Genomic DNA, 5857 nt, shown 5'->3' with positions numbered 1-5857 from the left:
GACACGTGCATATGCCTTACATGGGTATATTGCACAATGGTAGGGATTGGGCCTCCAGCATACCCATCACCCAAATATTGAACACTGTCTTCAATAAGCAGTTTCTCAGCCCTCACTCTCCCTCACCTTATCCCCTCCTGTAGTCCCCAGTGTCTAATATTTTCATTCTTACATCCATGTGTACCCATTGTTTAGCTCCCATTTATAAGTGAGAGCATGTGCTATTTGATTTTCTGCTTCTGAGTTAGTTCACTTAGGATAATGGACTCCAGTTCTATCCATGTTGCTGCAAAAGACAACTTTTATTAATTCTTTTATTCTGCTTACTTGAAATTAATTTGCTCTTCTTTTTCTAATTTTCTCACATGGAAGTTTAGATTATTAATTTTGGATCTTTCTTCTTTTCTAATAATATATGCATTTAGTGCTATAAATTTCCCTTGAAGCACTGCTTTTGCTGCATCCTACACATTTTGATAAATTGTATTTTTATTTTTATCTTATTCAAAATGTTTAAAAATATCTCTTGAGATTTCTTCTTTTACAAATGTGTTAGAAATGCATTTTTTCATTTTCAAATATTTTGGGATTTTCCAGCTATCTTTCTGTTGATTACTAGTTTAATTCCATTGTGGTTTGAGAGTAGACATTGTATGATTTCTGTTATTTTCAATGTGCACAGGTGTGTTTTATGGTTCAAAATGTGGTCTAACTTGGTAAATTTTCCATGAGAGCTTTAGAAGACTGTGTATTCTGCTGTTGTTGGATTAAGTAGTCTATAGGTGTCTATTATATCCACTTGATTGATCTCTAGCATTACTTTTTCATTCTTTCCTAGGATTTCCATCTCTCTGCTTACATTGCCCATCTGTTCTTGCATGCTGTCTACTTTGTCCATTAGAGCCTTTAGCATATTAATCATAGTTGTTTTAAATTCCCATTCTGCTCATTCTAACATTTCTGCCATATGTGAATCTGGTTTTGATGCTTGCTCTGTCTCTTTAAACTATGTTGTTTGCCTTTTTGTATGCTATGTAATTTGTTTTTAGAAATAGGCTCTTGTTCTGTTGCCCAGGCTGGAATGCAGTGATATGATCACTGGTTCAAGCAATCCTCCTACTTTAGCCTCCTGAGTAGCTGTGACTATAGGCACGTGCCAAAATGACTGGCTAATCTTTTAATTTTTTGTAGAGACAGGGTCTCACTGTGTTGCCTAGGCTGGTATTGAACTCCTGAGCTCAAGTGACCCTCCTGCCTCAACCTCCCAAAGTGCTGGGATTACAGGCATAAGCCACTGCACCCAGCCTGTAATTTTTTTTTTTTTTTTTGAGAGCCAGACACGATATACTGGGTAAAAGGAACTGTAGTAATTAAGCCTTTAGTAATGCAGTGGTTAAAGTGTAGGGGATAGGAAGCATGCTCTACTCTTATGATTAGAACTGTTGAGTCCTATGATTAGTCTGTTGGTGAGCTCATACCCCTGGGAGGTAAGCTTCACAAGTGCCTCTCAGGCCCCCTTAACTCTACCCTTAGGTAGGACACACTGGCCAGAGTAGGCTGGAGTTGTGTATTTTTCTTCCCCCAGGTCAGTTAGGCTCAGATAAAACTCCAGAAGTGTGAATTCTGATAAACTAGTTTCTCCTAAGGACAGGTCTTGTTAAGAAGAATGCTCTGGCATATTTCAAATGATTCATTTTCTCCTTCCTCTGTTGGAAGCACAAGAGGATTTTTTCTCCAATATTCACTGTGAGAAACTGATACTACTGCTGGATGTATAAAACATACAAGTGTGGGGTCCCACACGACTAGGTCCTCCTGGAGGTTTAACTTTCAGACCTGTCCTCACGGAGCCTCTAGCAATTTTTCAGTTACAGTTCAGGTTTTTCTATCCAAGTACTGGATTCTGCATAGGTTTCGGGTCATGGGTTTCTGCTCCGGGAAGTTTTGATTGTTTGTATTCACCTGTCTGTCTCTCCAAATGTGGAGGGCAACAGTCTGCCCTCTGGCCTTACTTCTCTTACGGATCTAAGAAGAGCTGTTGATTTTTCAGCTTGCTCAGATTTTGGCTTGTTGGGACAGAGTGTCAATTTCCTAGTTCCTTACATGCCAGATCAGTAGTGGAAAGTCTAAAATATTTTTTTAAATGTATTTATTTGCATGGTTCAACATATGCAAATCAATAAATGGGATTCCCACATTAACAGAATTAAAAACAAAAAGAGTATGATCATCTCCTAGATGCAGAAAAAGTATTCAATAGAATTCAACATCCATTCGTTACAAAAAGTCTCAATAAACTAGGCATCAAAGGAACATACTTCAAAATAATAAGAACCATCTATGACAAACCCACAGCCAACATCATACTGAACAAGCAAAAGCTGAAGCTATTCTCCTTCAGAACCAGAACAAAACAAGGATGCCCACTCTCCCCACTCATATTCCACATAACCCTGGAAGTCCTCACCAGAGCAATCAAGCAAGAGAAAGGAATAAAGGGCATCCAAACAGGAAAAGACGAATTTAAATTATCTGTTTGCTGATGATACGATTTTTTACCTAGAAACTTTAAAGATTCCTCCAAAAGACTCCTAGACCTGAAAAACAACTTCAGTAACATTTCAGGATACAAAATCAATATACAAAAATCAGTAGCATCTCTATTCACTAATAACATTCGAGCTGAGAGTCAAGTCAAAAATGTGATCCCATTTACAGTAGCCACATACAAAAAGTACCTAGGAATTCATCTAATCAAAGAGATGAATGACCTCTACAAGGAGAACTACAAAACACTGATGAAAGAAATCACAGACAACAGAAATTCCATGTTCATGTTTTGAATCAGTACCATTAAACTGTCAAAAGCAATCTACAGATTCAAAGCAATTCCTATCAAATTACCAATGTCACTTTTCACAGAATTAGAAAAAGCAATTCTAAAATTCTGGTTTTTTGAGATGGAGTCTTGCTCTGTTGCCCAGGCTGGAGTGCAGTGGTGCAATCTTGGCTCACCGCGGCCTCTGACCTCCTGGGTTCAAGTCATTCTCCCATCTCAGCTTCCCGAGTAGCTGAGATTACAGGCATGAGCCACCATGCCCAGCTAATTTTTGGTATTTTTTAGTAGATACGGGGTTTCACCATGTTGGCCAGACTGGTCTTCAACTTCTGAACTCAAGTGATCCTCCTACCTTGACTTCCCAAGGTACTGGGATTACAGGTGTGAGTCACTGCACCTGGCCAACAATTCTAAAATTCATATGGAATCCAAAAGAGCCTGAATAGCCAAAGCAATCTTCAGTAAAAAGAACAAAGCTGGAGGCATCACGTTACCTGAGTTCAAACTATACTACAAAGCTGCAGTATGCAAAACAGCAAGGTACTAGTACAAAAATAGACACATAGACCAACAGAACAGAATAGAGAACCCAGAATTTAAGCAACACACCTACAACCAACTGATCTTTGACAAAGTCGACAAAAATAAACAATGGGTAAAGGAGAAAACTGTCTAGACATGTGCAGAAGAGTGAAACTAGACCACTACCTCTCACCATACAAAAATTAACTCAAGATGGATTAAATACTTAAATGTAAGACTTCAAACTCTAAAAGTCCTAGAAGAAAGAGTAGGAAAAAGTCTTCTGGACATAGGCCTAGGCAAATAACTTGTGAGGAAGACCTCGAAAGCAAATGCAACAAAAACAAAAACTGACAATTGGGACCTAATTAAACTAAATTTTCTAAATCTTCTGCACAACAGAAGAAACTATCAACAGAGTAAACAGACAAGCTACAGAATGAGAAAAAATGTTTGCAAGCTATGCATCTGACAAAGGACTAATATCCAGAATCCACAAGGAACTTAAATCAACAAGAAAAAAATAAATAACCCCATTACAAAGTGGGCAAAGGATATGAACAGACACTTCTCAAAAGAAGACATTTATACAACAAATAAGCATATGAAAAATGCTTAACATCACTAATCATTAGAGAAATGCAAAACCAAACCACAGTGAGAAACCATCTCACACCAGTCAGAATGACCATTATTAAAAAGTCAAAAAACAACAGATGCTGGTGAGGATGCTGAGAAAAGGGAACTCATATATTTTTGGGACTGTAAATTAGTGTAGCCCTTGTAGAAAGCAGTTTGGAGATTCCTCAAAGAGCTAAAAATAGAACTACCATTAAACCCAGCAGTCCCTTTACTGTCTATATACCCAAATGAAAAGAAATATTTCTACCCAAAAGACAGCTGCACTTATATGTTTATTGCAGCACTATTTGCAGTAGCAAAGTCATGGAATCAACCCAGGAATCCATCAATGGTGGATTGGATGAAGGAAATATGGTACATATACACCATGGAATAGTACGGAATTATGAAAAAAAGAACAAAATCACGTTCTTTGCAGCAACATGGATGCATCTGGAGGCCATTATCCTAAGTGAATTAATGTGAAAACAGAAAATCAAATAGTGCATGTTCTCACTAATAAGTGGGAGCTAAACATTGAATACATGTGGACATAAAGATGACAATAGACACTGGAAATTCCAAAAGGCGGGAGAGAGGAAGTGGGGCAAGGGCTGAAAAACTATCCATTGGGTACTGTGTTCACTATTTGGGGGATGGGTTCAATAAACGCCCAAGACTTAGCATTATACCATACACCCATGCAACACATCTGCACATGGACTCCTGAATCTAAAATGTAAAAATATATATGTATTTGAATTAAAAAGTGAATCTGAATAAAAGGACAATTTTATGAAATAATAGTACAATTCATACTCTAATAGTTTAAGTTTGGGAAACTGTGCTGCTGCCCAAGGGGGGTTGGCGCAGAAATGATCTCTTCCTTTGTTAACTTCAGCTTTCTGGTCCAGGAACCACTCCACTGTGCATATGTAGTTCCCTAACCACACAAAGTCCACGTGCATATTCCAGTGACCATCTGTGCCTGAAACAAAAGGTGTACACAGCAGAGAGCCCCTGCCTTGTCAGCTTTGATTTATGAGCTCCTGTGTTTGGAGGAGCCACTGCTGCAGGCTGCACTGACTCAGCACCTGAGGGCAGCCTGTTCTAACGTTCTAGCCCCTCCTGGGAAACGCGTGTCTATGTACTCCCTGTCCAGACCTGGAACCTCAGGAGTGCTTTGCTTCTCACTACATGCCCATTTCACCCCCAGTATTTCTCTCCTTTCTCCTCATCAGTTTGGAGGAGACGCCCTCCGCTCCCATCCCATCCCAGATAGCCTCCCTTTTCAGGCCAGGCCAATTTGACCAGCCTCAGGTTTCCCTCTGCACAACCGTGAGGCTTACCTGGGCACACTCTTCACTTCCCTTTTGGTGCCTCTTTTCACCACACCTCCCCTCACTTTGCATGAGTTTGTCCTAGAAGGGTGGGAAAAAAGATGATCAGAAATCAAGACTTCAAGTTGTCCTTGACTGCTACAAATATGTATGGGTGTGTGTGAATGGGAGCTGTTGTTAAATGAGGAAGTCACTAAACATCCCCAAGTCTAATTCCTTTGAGTGATCCTCTAGACTTCTAGACTGTCCTGGATCAAATGTCCTTTATCCTATTATCACTCTGATATCCATTCAGGAAACACCTCATTGTACACTTTTGAAGAAGGACAGTGCTTATGTCCACCTCTTACCATGGAAGCAGAGGCTCTCAAATCCTTCCTCCACTTTCCCTCCATCTTCTATCCCAGTCAGGGGACAGAAGTATGCTGTAAGTTCAGTCCATCAATTTCTGTCTTCTATGACCTTGGTGATTGGGAAAAGCTGGGAGACCATCTGGCAGCTGGCTCCCTGCCCGTGGCGAAAGGAAGCATAGGCC

The sequence above is a fragment of the Papio anubis genome, chromosome 18 (genome assembly GCF_008728515.1).
Source record: "Papio anubis isolate 15944 chromosome 18, Panubis1.0, whole genome shotgun sequence".
NCBI lineage: Eukaryota > Metazoa > Chordata > Mammalia > Primates > Cercopithecidae > Papio > Papio anubis.
Note: the sequence above shows the minus strand (reverse complement) of the source record.